This window comes from Podarcis raffonei, chromosome 7, assembly GCF_027172205.1.
Source record: "Podarcis raffonei isolate rPodRaf1 chromosome 7, rPodRaf1.pri, whole genome shotgun sequence".
Taxonomy (NCBI): domain Eukaryota; kingdom Metazoa; phylum Chordata; class Lepidosauria; order Squamata; family Lacertidae; genus Podarcis; species Podarcis raffonei.
Window position 1 is genome coordinate 59,340,303 of NC_070608.1, and position 19,199 is coordinate 59,359,501.

Sequence of the window (19,199 nt, forward strand, 5' to 3'; positions counted from 1 at the left end):
CAAAGTTCTTAACCCGAGTTACTATTTCTGGGTTAGCGGAGTCTGTAACCTGAAGCGTATGTAACCTGAGGTACCACTGTGAATAGCTTGCAAATTAAAAAAACTAAAACAAAATAACAATGCAGACTAAAATCATGACAAGAAGTCAATGGATGCTTTGCTTTCATTTGCATTATTGAGAGCTTCAGAGCAGGTAGGACAGGCACGTGCATCAATGCGGCTGATTGGGCAATGGGTTTGTCACTTGCCTTTGCTTTCAAGGCACATGCCCCTCCCCTTATCCTCTAGCAGCTGATTTGGCCTCTTTCTGATGTACCTTTTAAAATTGCTTTTCAAGGCTCAGGGGAGCTGCTTATGCAAGTTGCTCTGGCATGGCTGGAAGATTGTTTAAATGATCCAGCAACGTGGGTAAGAGCTAGTCACCTGGGAGGGCTGGGCTGAATCCATGGGAAAGACCCCTGCCCACAATGTTGAGTAATTGTAAAACTTCCTCCTAGTTGGTTAGGGGTAAGCACTTAAGTGTAGCTTTAAACACAAACAAGCTGTTTGAGGATTTAAAAAGGGAAAAGAATAAAGGTGGCAAGCCTTTATTGGGAGTAGGCCCACTTCATTAACTAGGACTTCTAAGTAGATATGGCTAGGATTGCAATGAAAATAGTTCTCTGGGCAGGTAAGGAGGCTGACTAAGTAAAGTATTTACAGATAACTTAAAAACCTATTAGAAGTATTTTAAGGAAAACAATATTCTAGGATTTGGTGATTAAGTATGTAAGGGATAAGATAAATGTGGATGTTAACGAGAAAGAGACCTTGAACAAATTAATAAAATAGAAGACTGGAAGAGTTTTTTTACTAGTGTTTATTATACTAAATACTGCTTGATGAAATGGGTGTTTTGGTAAGTTTGTTACATCATAAAGAAGAGTAAAAAGACTCTTATTTTCTCTCTCCCAGATTCATGCTTGTAAGTGGGAGGCCTTAACAGGATCATCTGGTTTTTCTTCTAGAAAGCTCTTATATATTATGAGAAAAGATTGCATTGGCTCAATAAAGTGGCTGAACAAAGAGATAGGTGTTGCTGCCACAGAATATATTATGATTTCTCAGAAAAATCTTCGAAGTTTTGCATGCTTTTCTGTTTGCTTTTAGTACAATAAAAAACATGCAATAAGAAACGAAGCTGTTGTAAGAAAAGCAGAATGTTAAAAAAAAGCCAACATAATTGAATAAAGAAGTTGAGAGAGGGAAAAATTATTTCTAGCACAAGGCTGATGCAGTCCAGCAGCAGAAGTTTCCAGTGCCTGCAGCTGTCTGACTTGCTGGTTTCCATCACCATTGCTTGATGTTTGTCCCCTGTGTAATGAGGAGGTAGCATATCAGATTCCTGCAGATGCTGGCAACGGAAAGCAAAGCTTTGACATCCTGTCACAAGGATGACAGGACAAAATGGCCTGCACTAAACAACAGTTCGAGCAGGGTAATTTGATGTATCGAGTTCTTAAGCTTCTCAGATGCTGAAGTCAGCTTGGCATGCAAGATAAGGGTGGAACGTTTACTTTGCTGGATAGCCTGGTGTTATGCAGAACTAAAGAAGAAGGAATTAAAACTCTGTAGGGAAACCTGGGGAATCTGAAAATATGCTTTCCCTAGTCTCTTCTTATCAAGCAATATCAAAAAAATAAAGAGATACTTCATTTATCTGTTAAGCAGCTGGGAGTAGTGTTGTTACTCTGTTGTGCTTCTCTGAGTTTTTTTTTAATCTACTGGTTTTGCTAGTTTTATTTTAGTGTTTCATTCATTGCACTGCATTTAAAAATTTCCTTTTTAACTGTTAAGCCGCCCTGGAGACATGGAGAGTTGCAATGTGGGGTGTAAATGTAGATAAATAATTCACTCTTTCAGTTTCCATGTGTGTCAGCCACGACTGGAACTTATGGTCAGGGGTCCCTTTACCTTTAATATACAAATTCTGTAACCTTATATCAAAACCTATTTTCACATTTCCCCCAATTTTATAGAAATATAAATGGTCTGTAACTTTAATTTACCACTAACAATACCACAATCACCACCCTTTCCCTCTCACAAACACAGCATTTCTTCTCAGTATTACGAGGTTTCTTTTCCATCCTATTCTGAGATTTATAGCTGAAATCTACATGTGCATTTGTGTGTGAGAGAGAGAGATAGGGGAGAGGGAGAGGAGGGACAACATTTTGAGTATGCTAACACTTCTCTCTTCTTATCCAAGGGCCATTTCATGAGTTACGAAGTTTAGTGTGGTATATGTGAGGCACGTGAAATGTTGAACATACATATTTGTGTATTGCGGAAAAATCATCGTATTTCTTGATATTTCTAGTGGGAGACACAGCTTTATAAGCAATCATATTTGCTGTTGGGATTGCAGGCCTGTCAGTCACCTGACATAATCATGACATTGCCATCAATGTCAAGGAAAGAACTGGGAACACATTCTAGGTGAACTTCCTATTTTTCCTTTGCAGCTCAGCTTCAACGCCCTAGTGCAGCCAATCCTAGCGGGGCTTGCTCTAAGCATTAAATTTAGCCCAAAGGCCAGAGGTTTCCCACTGACGATGTAGGACAAGGATCGGCTCTAAGGCCAAACTTGGCCCTCTGAATAGCAACTGCTTGCTTTCATGCAATTGCTAACCCAGAGACAAAAGAGGTGTTTGTGACTGAAAGCAAGGGTAGTAGCTATTGGAGCAAAATTCACTGGCAGTTCACACTGGGAGATAGGTAGCACGCCACACCTCCCTCAAAGTAGTTGCTGAGCAAGCATGGAGAAAACTTGCACACAGAAATCCCTAAAGCATTCAGAACGGTAGGGTGCAAACCTGCCTCATACTTCCTCAGGCTTGAACTAGACATTACAGCAAACACAAAGCTGCCATCCAAAACAGCCATCCATTTTTCTTTCCTCCCCTTTGGCTTGTAACATCTAGGGATGCCAAACGCATAACATGTCACCACACGATAATTTTCCCTGCCCTGGCAAGGGGCAGCGAATGACGCGTAGTGGCTGGGGGAAACGTGCAGCCTGATGACATCATACTTGAATATGACTAGACATTACAAGGGAGAACGGAGGAGACAACCGAGGGCTGATGTTTTCTGCATCAGACTCGGGGTTGCCATAACATCAAATTCCAACCCCAGTCTTGTTTGTAAATCAAGATTCCATTCAATAGACTGAAATCCTCACTTCTCTCATGTTGAAATGAACTAACTGCAATGCAACTTCCAAATGGAAACTAAGACCCACCACAGTAGGGTAGGTCTTAACACTATAAATGATTTTGTGCTGTCATTTGGGAAACTAATCAGCCCCCCAAAGCCAAAGAAGTTGAATTCCTGCTTTCACAATCATGGTATTTTGGATGAAGAAGATGTAGATAACACATTGTAATATTTTTTTTTAAGGGACTAGGCTTACATAGGCGTATTTTATTTTATTTATTTCCAGTGCATGACTGGATCCCATTGCAGAACATTGCCAGTGTAATAGAACATTTACTCTGAACACTGTGGTGCATGACAATAAATTTCACACCTCATTAGTCAAGGAAACCTTAAACTTTTTATCAATGCTTGGTGGATTGATATTCATGACAGATTTCTTTCATCACCTCAATTTAAGATTCCATGGTTGGAAAAATTACTCACTGCAAGAAAATTCTGGTGCATGCTGTATTAATTCAAGCTACATAAGAGGCAGCCACAGGGATGATATAACAGACTTGGAAAACTCCCACACCCTGCATTTGCCAATTCAAGATCCTTTACAAAGCATCACAGTGATGTCTTCCCTCTATCTTAAGGTTACCAGACGTCCCCGTTTCCCGGGGACAGTCCCTGGATTTACAAATCAGTCACCTGACAAAATCCTATCATTCCTATTGAAGTTGAAAAGTGTCCCCAGATTCAGTGAAAAAAATCTGGTAACCTTACTCTGCCTCCCAAACCAACTAATAATACCCCCCCCCCCCAATATTTTTCCAGGTCAGCTGTATTGATCATGTTGTTGTGCTATGCTACTAACAGTCCAAGAGGGAGATTTTGTCATACAGAGCTAGAGAAGTTACTAATACAGTGAAATGAATTTTTTCAAGGCTTATGACTTTATCCCAAGAGTCAGCTTTGGCTGCAGCAGGAGCATAGATGCACCTACTGCTGATATAGCTCTGTCCCACTTGCTTACTATTGTTGTTATTTGTTTTATACCACCCTTCTATTACACAGAGAAATGCATGGGAAATCAGGGAAGTGGTCTTAAATATTGGTAAAATATGATACTTATAAATTGTTCTCAGAGACAGAAAATTCCATATATATATATATATATATATATATATATATATATATATATGTATGATGCAAATATCATTCATAACATTTAATTATGCAGTTTCATCCACCTGAATCTGTTCTTTTTCATTCTACATATTTCTACTACGAACATTCTGCAGTAGAATCTACAGCCACAGAAAAAGACCAGTTTGAGAAACATGGCCTGTGGTATTACATACCCTTCTTCTACTCAAGGTAGCATCTCCAAAAGGAGGTCTACATTTACACAAGTATTATTTCTTCAGGCAAAAAGCCTGCAAGGGTAGCGGTTACAAACAATGACTGCAAGTAATTAAAAATGTATACACTGATCTCTGTAGGGGCTCATTCCCTTTCACACTATTCAATGAGGATGTCTAACTGAGGAAATGGAACAAGCTAGGTATTTAAAAAGAGAGAATGAATTCTTTCTGTATCTTCCTGAAAGATCTGCAGTGGGTTATTGTAACACGAACCATTTTAGTCTGCCTTGATCAGACAGCAAGACCACCATTGCTGCAGCCTGATAAATCTTGGTCATTTACCTGACTATCATGCTCAGTGGTATTATAGAAGAATGGAGAAAACTGATAAGCAGCAAAGGCCATTTGAGAACGCTGGGTAACACATTAACAAAAGCCTGTATGAAAGATTAAGGTAGCTTAATACAAACTACTTGGAGCTTACAAAATGGGCCTGAATTGTTATGGTACCATTATTTTAACAGCTCCTGGTGCTAGCACAAGCCTTTTCCAGACATATTTAACTTACAAGGGTAGAAAAAAGCTATTTTCTCTTGTCAATTTCTATGGTGAAAATGATAGTTGAGGTCCTTGGTTTGGCAATGGGAGCTGGGGGTGGCCACATGTTACAAGCAAGGAAAAATGGCAGCTTTCCTATAATAAATGTAATCTGTAGTCTGAGGCTTTTCCATTAAGCCCACCAAAAATATTTTTTCCACATCCTTTTTGGCTTTTGTGTATTTTTGTTTTGTTTTGTTTTGCATAACTTCAGATCTCAAGAAGAATTCTGATAAACATAAAAACTTGCATATTGTGAAGCAGGTCTTCCTAAAACTATTATGCTACTATTTCAGTAGATCCTCATAAAGCTATTGTGCTATTGTTGGTTTTGAATTTCTTTCTACTAACATCCACTAATTTTTTTGATTATAAGTTTAATCTCAAAAGCACTGGGTTCAGACACCATAGGAAACCATGGTTTCACAGACCATGCATGAGCCACAGTGAGTTTTTGGGTTGCACATTCTCCCCCCGCCCTTTTCTTTAAGCTATGAAGAGATAGCTGACAACCAAGTAATGAACACTTAGCTCACAGCAAGCTGTGCCAATTTTCTGATATTGTGAATTGTCCCCATGGGACTAGGATATACTAATCTTTAACATTTAAACTTGAGAAAACTGATGCTACATTTTTCATCACACATGGACTACTGAACTAAATTAACAGCGATGTAGTACAGGTAACAGAATAACACTCAAAGTGTCATACATATATTTGTAAGAGAGCCTAATCAATTGCAATGGAACTGATGTAAACTGTAATTTCCAAAGGTACTTTTTTAAAAAAGCAAATATCATTGGGTTGGATATAACTATATCAGACGGTAATCTACCTAGTAGTGGAATTGCATTTATTTAAAATAAAATATTTAGGATTTATGTATTTTGAGCTGTAAACACAAAAATTTCACCACAACATGGCCAAAACAAGCTTATGTAAAAATGGGAACAGTCTAAATGAAAGGACATACCAATATTTTAACTGTAATATGCTGCAGTGGTACAATAAAAAATGATAAATATTAATATTCAATTATAAATGAGAAAAAACATTGTTTGAAAAAGTAAACAACAGTCTTCCTCCACACCTCCTCCAAACACTGAAAACGATTCTGTGAGATTTTGTTGAAAAACTGTTCTTAGTTTTTTTAAAAAAGGAATATTAGCTCCCAGTGACGTTGTATTTAGAAATGTTCTAATTAAAGTTACTTATACAACAATAACAACACAAGAGAAACAAGTTCAACATTTGCTTGCGTATCTTTTGAAATGAACCTTCAAACTTTTCTTCTTCAATGACCTACAAATTAATATCAACTGTTTTTTCTTTGCAATTAAAATATTTATCAGTGCTGTGTCTTCATCTTATTAGAGACAGCAACAATGATTTCAAAACGGTCCCACAAACTCTGTCCTGACAGCACTCCTATCTTGAGCAGCTCTAATATGGAAATCCAGGTATAAATTCAGGTAATGAAAGCAGTCAAACTGCTCATAAAATGTCACATTATTATGAGAGCCCACATCACTTCTCAGATACTGTATTGTCAATCAGTCAAAAGGCTATCCTTATGACAGTAATTTTGGCCCGATACATGCCCCCAAATAAAGACAACCCCCCAAACTAAATTTCATATTGTTTTGACAGCTTTAGCAGTAAAATATTATAGAAAATTCTTTTCTATAATGCTCTCTAGGAGGCAGCAGCTGCCTCAGTATTTGACAATAAATAAAATGTTTATAGAGCAACAAGGAAAGGAAGGGTGACAATATATTCTACTGTGCTTGAGGGGGCGATTAGCAAATAAATGATTTTTTAAAAATCAGATATGGTGGATCAGCTGCACAAGTACACACAGAACTTAATCTGAGTCAGAGCTCATTCTCACAACTTTTCAATGTAACGGATGAGCTCTGGAACATGTGCCTGTCACTGGTTCTGTTTCCATCTACTTCTCCTTGCCTTCTACCTTACCAGTCCCAAAGTGCACCAGCCACCATAGGAACTAGTGGTGAAGAATACTTCTGATCCAAGTATCATCTGTTAAAAATATATTTATAGAAGTGACTTTGCAATACCATTAAACCTGAGAAAAAGAGGAGGGGGGAGAAGAAGAAGAAGAAGAAGAAGAAGAAGAAGAAGAAGAAGAAGAAGAAGCAGCAGCAGCAGCAGCAGCAGAAGCCCCTTCCTTTATATCCCAGAGAGCTTGTCTCAGGGTTGCAGGCTGACCACCAAGATGTAGACTTGATTTGGTTCTGTTATAATGCAACTCTTTAAAGTAGAAAAGGAAAGCCAGACAGCAGTTTGACATTGTAATCCTATGAGTGTGTCTATCTTCAGCAGTTACATATATCTAATAAGTAGAGCAGGTAAAGTAGAATGACAAATATATAATCTCCACTGTATGTTGTTTATAATTTACTGTAACTTAATTAGCTGGACTATATCTATCCCTTCATACTCTTCCCCCCAAATATTCATTAACAAGTATTTCCAACTGTGCAAGATATTACCATCATTTTCAAGGTGCAGATGGTGTTAAAATGCAATCTAAAAATATGATTGAAATTGCAAAACTGAGCACCCCAAGTTCATTTAAAAGGGGGGGCAAACAAGGAAGCTTATTTGGGGTTAATTAGTTTGTATTTTATTCAGCCCTCAATTAAAATAAAGACTCCTGTTCTCTGCTGTAATTCTGAAAGAATACTTAGCTTTAACAGACCTTCCTGAATAACCCCATGAGAAGCAGGAATTAGTTAAACATTACCATTCCTGTCAACATGTTCTTTTGCCTAAAGATCACAGTTGCCTTCCTGATTACACTTATATTTTTCAATGTCAGAAAGATGTCCATACTTCCAAAAATTACTTAGAATGGGGTTTCACAAAGGCGGCACATGATGAGAACAAGCTGAAGGAAATTACAATGGGAGTGGCAGACCTACCCATCTGACTGAGAACATAAGAATGAGAAACACAGTGACAACAGAGCAGACACAAACACATTACAGCAGGATGGTGCCCTCCTGATATATTGGAACCACAGTACCTAGGACAACAGTGAATCTCTACAAACCAAGTCCAAATAGGAACAGGAGGACTGCTATGGAACAGTGCAGCAGGCAGTGTCCACACAGAACACTGTGCAAAATCAACTTTTCTATGCATGACACGTGTTTGCAAAGTATTGTTTCTTGCATTTCTGGTTTAACACTAAAGCACTGAACCTACTACTAATATTTGTTGTGTTCACTTATCACCAGAGATGTTCTAGGCAGGGTAAAAAGGAAAACTAGTAGCTTTAGGGCATTCAATCGGGGAATTGTTTCAGCCAATAAGAAAGCACTACTTTTGAAGACAAAGGAGAAGAAACATTCAGTTTATTTCAGCTGTAGTTCTCCTATTATAAGTACGAGATCAACAGTAAAAATTCTCATCTTTTAAAAAACTTAAACTCCTAGAAGGCCAAAAAATGAGGCCTAAATATAAAAAGGAAATTGATATGAGGAATTAGGCCTGATTCAGAAACCCCTGTAGTATAAGATACTACAGAGTAAGATGAAAAAGAGCTGTCAGAAACATGTAAGGCAGGAGCAGGGGGAGTCCAGACTGGCCACTTGCACATCCACAAAAAGAAAGGGGAAAAATTTGTATATGTATAGCTGTAAATTTAAGAGTGATTACTATACATTTCACAGTAGTGGGAAAGAATGTGATCAGGTGTCCCAGTTGTTATATAACATTAATCTCAATATTATATGTGCATTTGAACTTCCTTCTATTTTTCAAAGACCAGTTAAGTTTTATTCATTTCACAACCTAATAACATCTATTAGTGTGCAATGTTAACAATGTTAACGTTAAGAATCACATTAACTACATAGCAATAGAATTATGATAAAGATAAAACCTATTATTAAAAAAAAAAAATCTACTGCAGTACCATACTTGCACACAGAAATCTGCTGCTGGGTTATAAGTGCTCCACTCAAGTCCCTTGATTGGAATTTGGAAATTATTCAGATTATTGCAGAGGGTAAATCCAACCATCTTGCACCTCCCATTGAAATACATGGGGGCTATGAAGGAGCATGCTTAGTAGACGTTAGTTCAAGTAATGTATACTCAAGGTCAAATTATGTAAACCCCAAGTGTTCTCTGTGTCACGTATTATGCTGTAAAACAAACACTGTGCAGCAGCAGGGTTTGAGAGTGAAAAGGCAAATTCATTTTAATGAGCTGAGGTTGAAGGTTTGTGTTTTACCATTAAAATATTCCTTTGATCTTTGCCATGAAGAACAAACAATTCCTGTGCTTTCATCCGTAAAGAACTGACTTGACTTCTACCGAGCTGAGGTTGTGATCTTTCATTTCAAAAGAGAAATGTGACTGCACTGTCACACAGTCACAGAACACAACAGCATTGCATCAGAAGACTCGGGACAGTTATGGCTCTAGAGGAGCTCTGAAAAATAAACCCACTATTCACAAAGTTCTGCAGACCCAGGTACCATGCAGTGTGCGCAGAGATGCCACAAAACCATTCCTGAAGCCTCAGGCAGACTCTAAGAGGTCTCCTCTCTTACACCTCATGAGGTGCTTACAGGATTAAGATGCATCCTGGTGTTTTTTTCTGCACTGAAATATGGATTCTGAACAAAAAGTCTAAGGAATTATGTGAGCCAGCTTTTGAGCACTTGCTGCTGAAGCTCTTTCACAGTCTAAAGAGGATCAGAAGTGAGATAAACATATTCCCTCCATGTAGAAAAAAGAAGTGTGGAGAATACTGTAGCTCCCCCACTTTTCCACTAGGTGCTAAATGTACAGACAACATAAGAATTAGGAATGGGTAGGTGAGAGAGGTAGCAGTGGAGGACAGAGGTGCCTGGCGTTCTCTGGTCCATGGGGTCACGAAGAGTCGGACACGACTAAACGACTAAACAACAACAACAAAGGTGAGAGAGGTAAAAGAGAGGGGGTCAAGGGGGAAAGGAAGATAGTCTATTCCACCATTTTGTAAGATGCCTTAATTGTAATCTCGATGACGCCTAGTAATATCTTTCAGTTGAGGCTTATACATCTGAATTGTAATATTTATATCCCACTTTTGAACAGAAACTGGCTACTGCCCAGCAGTCTCCTGGCCTGAGCTGACAAAGCTGCTGTCAGAGGTGTGGTGGACTCCCAGACTCCTGTTCTGGGGGACTTCAACATCCACGGCAAGACGATTGGCTTTGGGATGGCTTAGGACTTCATGGCTACCATGATGACCACAAGGTTGTCCCAACATGTCACCGGCCCAACGCATGTGGCAGTCCACACTCTGGACCTTGCTTTCTCAACTGGGCATGAGAGGGTGATCTGAAAGTGGGGGATATTGACATCAGTTCCTTGTCATGGTCAGATCACTTCCTTTGATTCATGCCTTGCACCATGTCCTCTATGTCACTGGCTCACTCAACAACTTACATAAATTTTTCTCTGCCTTCATCAAATATAATTTATGAATGGGATGCTTTGCAAACAAAGCCAACAGATCTGATAACATCTCTGCAAGCCCCAAAATGATCGACACCATAAAATATGAATTTTATTTCTTTCATTGTTTATCCTCTCTCCTTTTTTTTCATCCAAAAAACTCCTACTGGAGAAACTCACAGGTTATGAGAAAGAAAAATAAGTTAATAACGAGGGTCATATTTTCTATACTTAATTCACCTTGAGGCAGTTAATAAGACCAGAATCAGTTCCCAATAGAGAAATCATTGTTAATTCATAAGGATATATTAACTATTATTATAGACAACACAGCATCTTTAGCAGTAACAATGTCCAACACTGAAATCTGACTTATGTTGCTGTACAGTAATAAAGAATGGCAACATTATAAAGAAGAGAAGAAGAAGAGTTTGGATTTGATATCCCACTTTATCACTACCCAAACGAGTCTCAAAGCAGCTAACATTCTCCTTTCCCTTCCTCCCCCACAAAAGTCTGTATGCAAACTTTATATAATGTGTACCTCTGCATTATTAACATATTGTTTTTAAATAACTGAACTTTCATTCTAATTATTTTCTGCATATTTCTTATTTAAAATAAAATACCAGTACAGGTGCCTTGCATCTTATGTGAGGGTTAGGTTCTGGGGGTAGACATGTATATATCCCCAGAACCATCCCCTGCAAGGTGGAGGGCTGCATGCCCAGCTTTGGGAAGGCGGAACAAGGGCTACGGAAGGGTCCGAGAGTCCTCCCTTCTCCTCCCCAATGCCTGATAAATACTTGCCTGGCTTTGAGAAGGAGGCACAAAGACTCTAGGACCCTGCCATGATGTGGTGAGGATGCTGCCAGAGTCCTTGCACCACCTTTCCAAAGCCAGGTAAGTCAGCAAATGCAAGTTTGTGCAGGTGTGGGCACACCCTTCTAACCACTTTCCACTCTCAGAATTTGCGACCTGAGGCAGCTGCCTCATTCTGCCTCACGGTAGGGCCTGGCCCTGAGCAAGGTGATATAAAGAGTGTGGTACTGAGTGTCAACTTTAGCATATTATCTTGCATTTAAAATCCAAGACCACAATCTTCTTTCTTATTCATAATTCTTAGGAGGCACCAGCTTTCCTGAACTATTTGGTAAGGAAGAAAAAGGCCTTCAGAACCATAGCAGCTTGTAATTATTTAATGGTAGGGGTGGGTGGATCGGTCTATGTCAGTTTTGCATGTGTTCAAGCATAGGTTCCTTCCATTTCCTCATTTTTTAAATGCACACAAATGCAGTATTTTTCACTAAAATGCACAATTTTATATATTTTCAGCTAACATTTACACATATTCCCTCCCAAAATACACGGTTTTTTCTATTTTTATAGCATAATCCAAATAAAAAAACCCGTATTTCAATCTATGTATTAGTCCAAAGAATATGAATTAGGTCTGTTTGCTTAGAAAAGAAAACTGAACAAAATTCATTACCAACCCATTAACTCATTCCATCTTGATCAGATTGAAGCCGTATTAAATAGCAACTGCTGGGTGCCATTTGGTAGGGAGTCTTGCATGTAAAAAATGTCTCAACATGCCTGTGATCTATCACAGTATCTTGCAGGATCATACCCCCCCTTTTTTGCACAGAATCATTAAGGAATCCAGCATATATTAGAACCAATAAATCAAGGCTCTAGATATGTTAAAATTAAGGCCATTAAGTCATCATGGGAGAGAGCGTGCAGAATAGCCAACCTGGGTTTGTTTGTTTTCGCTCTGTCAGCAACTGGTTTTTCCAATTTCTCGATAGCTTCCTAGGGCAGCATTTATTTTGTCCCAAACTACACGACTTAATTATAATGAAGACTATGCCAAATGTCTTCAAGTAAACCTGATAAATATTTACCCTAAAATAAACCCTGTCAGGACTAGTTTGACTAAGATTAGACCTGGTGATTTTTGTTTTAGCTGGCAGGAAGATGTGTAGATTGCACCTTCTACTCTCTTTTGTTATATGTTATGTTCCAAAGATTTTGAAGCAAGAAAGAAGACAGGCAGGAAAGGCAGAGAAATCTGTATTGGATCTTACTGGTTGCTCAGCTTAAAAACAGTTTCAGATGGTTTTTTTGGATGTTTGGGGATAAAATCTCGCCAAAGCACTACATCATTTGCATTACCTCCCCAAGTAGCTCAGTTGAAATGATGCAGCTTCCATCCCCCAAAACTCAGCCTTCCACATTTATTTATTTTATTTACAGTTTGACTGTGCTTCACCCCACCAACGAAGTTGTGTCAGAGCCAAGGTACTACTGACTGCTATTTACACCTAGTTGTGTTAAGGTAATTTTTTTTTGGAAGGTACGTACAAATTCTATTTTTCTGCCTTTGAAATTTAGCATTTAAACTTCTACAAATGTCTTTGGAACTGGAAAAGAAAGATGCCTTCATGAATATAGACAGGTAAAACTCCAAGGTGACTTGTTGCCCAGGATCCAAAAAGTGCAATGCTCTGATGCACAGGAATTTAATGTTTATTCCTAGCTTTGTCAGAGTGCTTATAATTTGGGGTTTTCCCCACCTTAGCTAAAGTACTAGTAAAGCCAGACACCTGAAACTTAAAGAGCATAATTACTTTGATAATTCTTATCTTTACACACCAGTTTATATAATTTTTTAATTGAGACATCTCATAAATGTTGTGGAATACAGTACTGTGGCTTTCACTTAATGGAATCTATGCCTGAGGTAATAAAGCACGCAGGTTTACATAAAAGCTTAACTTCGTGTTATGTATTAGATCACTAGCAGCATCAAGCTATATTGCACTGTAGAGGGTTGAAAGCATTTCATATACTTCCAGATTTATGCTGTCCACAGCACACGAGGTGTTGGAGCCAAATGTTCTGCTCCAAGTCATGGAATGATCCTTTTTGTTAACAGAAACTCCTTCTGTGAGCGGAATGAAATTCTGTATCAAATCCATAGTATTCTGTGGGTGGCCTGCACATTGACGAAGTCAGACAACCACAAGCCAGATGTCAACCATGGTGATCACTGCTAATCCCAATACACAAGCAGGACTGCCACTGAGCAGGGGAGTGTGAAATGGAAGGACAGCAACCAATATATTGTCCTCATGTGCCAACTACCACCTTTCAGAAGAATCCATTCTCTATCACTCTGACCGCTAGCTGGAAAACTGGAAAAGCACTATCTTAGACACAAGTCTGGTGTAAGAACCAATCAAATCACGACGAATAAAGCACAGTGCATAGCACAATATGTTACTTAAAAACAAGAATGAAGGATTAAAGACACCAAGGAACGTCTATGCAATACTGTATTTCTAAATATCAGAAGCTATTTGCTCCAGAGACACCGTTCTGCAGTTTTTTAAAGCTTACTGTGACTTCTTTGGGGTTAACTGATATTGGGGGAGGGTTAGGTTGCTAGTCTTTTAAGGCTTCACCTAACGAGCCCCATCAGCAGAAGCCCTGCAGAAGGACTTCTGCTTCTGCGATGGGGCTTCTCCACCTACCATTCCCCAGGGCCCCCAAAACTGACTTGGGGTGGTGTCAGAAGAACCCACAAAGCAGCATACAGGGGGAGGAGAGGAGGGATTGTTCCAGCTGGCAAACTAAAATGCTTGCACAGACAGAATCTTCCATAGCATGGCACTGAATTACACCCTGAGTCTCTCTTTTTTAATAGCCTGTGCTGTCATATCTAGATGGTTCATCAGCACAATGGCAGCATTAAAAAAAATCTGACACTCTGCTGGTGTAACTTGCTCCTTCAATCAAACTTGATCATATGCTGACACAGAAATTTTAAGGAATGAACTAAAATCTACTAAAATATTTGGCTTTAAATAGGAGGCTTTAATGATAAATCATATTCATAAACTGAATGTGAAAATTAAATTCATATATTTGATGATACTAATATCTAAGAATAAATAGTACATATTTGAAACAGAGCTAATGAATCCTTTTAAAGAGATTTAAAATCATATTCACAATTTTGAAGTGGTTTTATAAAAAAGCCACAATTTTGTGGTTTTACAAAAAACGCAAAGCAAATAATTTTGAACTCCAAAGGCCATTTTTAAGTGGCCTAAAATGTAATCTGAAACCTAATATTAATTATACACCCAGTCATTTTGATGTGCTCAGATTCATTTATAATCTCTTGTGTTAGAAATGGAAGAAAACTGACAGCACAATCCTACACATATCTACTCAGATGCAAAGTCCACATCTGGGACTTTCCCCCATATAAGTGTGTAGAGGATTTCAGCCTGAATGAAACATAATTGAGTTGCTGAACTACTGTGAAATATACACACATGAATGGATCACTCTCTATGTAGGCTGCATAAGTAATTTCATATGTAACCAATTTTTATCTATCAATATAAATGTTTTTAATGTTATATACTGAAATTAACACTCCTAGACATTGACACGCACAGACATTAAACAGTAATGCATATATTTTCTTGGTTTTCTTTCTCTGGGTTATGATTAATGCAGCCTATCAGAAGCCAGATGGTGCAAAACCAAAACCATCAATCAAAGTGAAAAGACCACTGAGTACTATTCCACAATGATGTGCTTGCAAATGGAAATTTTGTTCATAGACCCTTGGCTATGATATGCATAGAAAACCATAAACAGGCTTACACTGTCACCAAAGAACTAGCAGAGATGGCCTGTGCTTTGTTAGCTAAAAGCTGGAAAGGCAATGGTCGTTGCTGTGAGAGGGTAAGCTTGCATAAGCCTAAATGTTACTTAGCTTAAAACAAAGTTAAAAGTGAGTTTCAAAATTATTTTAATAATCTTTGCATTGATGACAGTATCTATCAAACTGTCCATTTGCCACTGATTTAATATTGGATAATGCCACACATTAAGAAGCAGCTGCCACTGTCTGCCTGACACATGAATTGGCATTTAATGACTTGTCCCGCACAAGCTTTTTAAATACAGTAATCTCAAATGTCTTCGTTTTACAATGCATTCCCCCCCCCTCTAAAATTCCAAAGGAAAAACAAATGCTCATTCCTTATAAAGTCAACTATGAAGCCTGGTTCTTGATTCATTTCTCTTAGTAAATTTTGTACACACATAATTTAACATACATGAGAGCTATCACTGAATCTCACAAACAGTATTTTCTCTCTCTCCACACAGTGTTTGTGTGTGAAGATGCAAAATAAATCCAATGCCTTTTTGTGATCTCATACTCACACATGACAACACTTTTATAAATATCTGTATTGCTATTCACGACATCATCTCTACATTCTATATATTCCATACTTTTCAACCCAACTATTTCGCAAGGTATTAATGTCCTGTTGTAATTTTTTTTTTTTTACCTGGTGATGCTGAACAAGTAGCAGTGAATTCAACAAGCTGCCTACAGTGGAATAATTCTACTAAAGTAAATAGAACATATTTAGGTTATATTGTTGGTAAAATTAATTTCACTTAGGCTTACATTGCTTTGAGGATTCATAGCTTATATAAAGTTATATAAGCTATTGTGGTCTCTGGGTAATCCCACACATAGGTGACTCGTAAGCTACATACTTGGTGGTGTGCAGATTTCTTCAGGAGAAAAGCTTTTGAAGAACAGAAAGGCTGTAGCACATCGTCCAGAGCCTACTGTCACAAAGACAGGACTGGATCAAGTGACAGCTTTGCTTCATCTGCTTATTTTCTCCTGAATTATATTATAATGCTGTGGTTTTAATTGCTTATACTGAAAATCAGGAAATAAATATTATAAATACATGCAGAATTCTGGAAAAGGGCAAAAGTAGGAACGATTCCTAACATCAGCAGGGAGTGGCCTACCAAATTTATACTACTCTGCAATTACAGACACCAGCCATGTGGAAGGATCTGTGATGGAGAGCTTGCTGTTCTCAAGAGGAGGGACAGGAGCACCATTTCCCTTCAAAAAGCTCTTCTTTCTCAGTTTTGTGCAGACACCAAATCCATTTGTGGGACATCACAAAAACATAGGAAAAGCATTTTGCAAATGTTAAGCACAACTGAGGGAAAATGTACTAGATTGCTCATAGATGTGCATCTCTGTTACTGTCCGAAATGAGGGGGCAGGGAGGAAGAGAGGCCCAACGCTATATTTCACCCAAGAATTAGTAAACATCCCTCTGTTAAGAAAATCTCTGCCCTCTTTAAAAATAAAGTATCAAATACAAAAGTTTCTACAGTTTGTTCCAAGTTTCTTTGTTTGTTCATATAACTTTTGTTAGATTACTAAACAATTAGCCAAAATACACATTTAGGTGAAAAAACTCAAGCCCACACAATTATGGTTATTTCTAAGCTATTTAGTTGAAAGTAGTTTGTGTATTCAATATATCTGGCAATGCTGCAATCTTGCAAGTACCTAAGATGACTCTCTGATTTGATAAACTAGCCCTGAACAACAGCATGATGCATATATAGGTGAAGGACCAAAACCACACACCCTAAATTCTTCTATTAAGCTAATCTATTATCTTTATCAACACATTCTGCCCAATCTGCTTTTCTGAAACAGACACTCAGAAGCAAGATAACACCTCATCAGCTATTTTATATTCCAGGAGTTCAAGGGACAAGACTGAGAGCCTTCTAAGTTCTAGGGGTTGCCCTTTGGATAGAGACATCTGTAAAGAGACAGAAGTAAAGAAGTGCCACGCATTAAAAATGAAAATGAGAAAATATACTCCGATCAACTCTTGATCTTTTAATGTGTTATTGTTACGTTGCTCAGGATACAATAAGACATTTGGGAATTTTATTTCTCTTAGGAAATCAAAAACAAGCAAACATGGACTAGCCCTGCAAAAAAGGCCGAAGAAGCACTAGCCAAAACAATATAATGGTGCATGTTCACCTGGATTGTATTTTATAAAGATGCAATCTCCCATCTGGGCAGTTTTTCTGTTTTCCTGCCAAAGCACGGTCCTAAAGATGAAAGCCACAGAGGTTATCTCAACCCTAGTATATTATGTCTTAATGCCTTTAAGAAAATGTTTCCTTGCAACATATTAGGAGGCTGTAATAAATTTCTTATTTCAGTAAGAATGCCTTTGTGAACAGACTACTGTTCACTGCCTGATAAAAAGAACTGGCTCCTATAACATCTCTCATTCTCTTGATATAAAACAAAAAAGCTCTTCTCACATGCAATACATGAAGAGGTCTGTTGAACTGGAACAGAAGAAACTGAGAAAACAAAATAGCTCTAGATCAACTTGACATGGACTTCTAACAACATTAAGGGATAATGCTGGACTGCATCTGAAAGGAATCATAATGCTGAAGGTGAGGTGGAAAGCGATGTGCTTGGGTACACAATTCTGTATAGTCTGGGTAATGTTCAGGGGTGTATGGGGTGTCAGGTGCCAGTGGGTCTGAGCAGATAAGACCAATAGTGTGCCCTGTGATCAGGAAGGAGGTTCTTGCATGTGCTGTAGAGGAAAGTGAGGGGCAGATGGGACATCAATCTGGGAAGGTAGCCCATGTAGAAGAAGGAAAACTCTTAACTTAAACCCCCACTGCCTTGTAGGATATCTTTGGGAGAAGAAAAGGCTAAGGAGTCAACCCTACACAAATCTGGAGTCTCTAAGACGGTTGGATGGTACCTTGTACACCTCCTTCCTGCAGCCAAGCTGGTGCCAAACATATTGCTCTGCTTTTCTTTGGTCCACATCAGTAAGGCCAAGAGGAAGGTCTTGTTGACTGGGCAGCCTGGGACCTCCATACACACTGCCCAGCCCTGCACCCCGGAGAGGTCACTTTAGTGCTGCTAATGCAGTGGTTTGACTTCACCTTTGGAGGCACTCCACTGTCTCTCGAGAGAAGACAGATGCCAACAATAACATGGGTCATGTCCATCTTAAGGAGTGCCTTTACCTTGGTCAGTTTCATGGAAACTGACATCAGTTCCCTGGGGAAGGATCCTTATTCATATTACATGCTAGAAAGACCAAGGAAAAAAATGAATATAATGCTCTCAAGCTAATGAAACAATGAAATACTATCTTAAACCCAATATTGGTTTTATAAGCAGGGAAAATCTGATCAGTGCCTTTGTAGCTTAAATGAAATATATCTCGTTTTAGATCCTCAGCCTCCCTACTTCTGCAATCAATCAGCTGAAGAAAATTCTCAATTTAGAACTATTCCACATCATGCAGAAATACTTCAAAAATGCTGAAAGAAGTCTCATCAGTTTTAGTCAATTGTCAGCTATGACATCTGTTTCTCTACAGGGTTTTCAACAGGCTCCTGGAGCTTGAGTTAACCTCTGCCTTTTTTTGTTTGTTTTAAGACAACCACTGTGCCCCTGAAGAACGTCCTTTGAACTCTTAACAATAAAGATATACCACAAGAATCACAAAAGCAAAATCACAAAACTATTCACAAAGCCAGGGACCAAAAAGAAGAGGAAAATGTCTATCACCCATCAAGTGCTTTCAGATGTCACAAAAATAACAAAGAAGCTCCACGGTCAGTGAAGAGACAGCTTCCCACCATCC

At 38.5% G+C, this 19,199-nt stretch overlaps 1 protein-coding gene across 5 annotated transcripts in view; it reads right to left on the reverse strand.

Annotated features, from left to right (window-relative positions):
* Positions 1–19,199, reverse strand: part of CDKAL1 (CDK5 regulatory subunit associated protein 1 like 1) — a 234,024-nt gene that overhangs the window by 29,449 nt on the left and 185,376 nt on the right. The window lies entirely within an intron of this gene.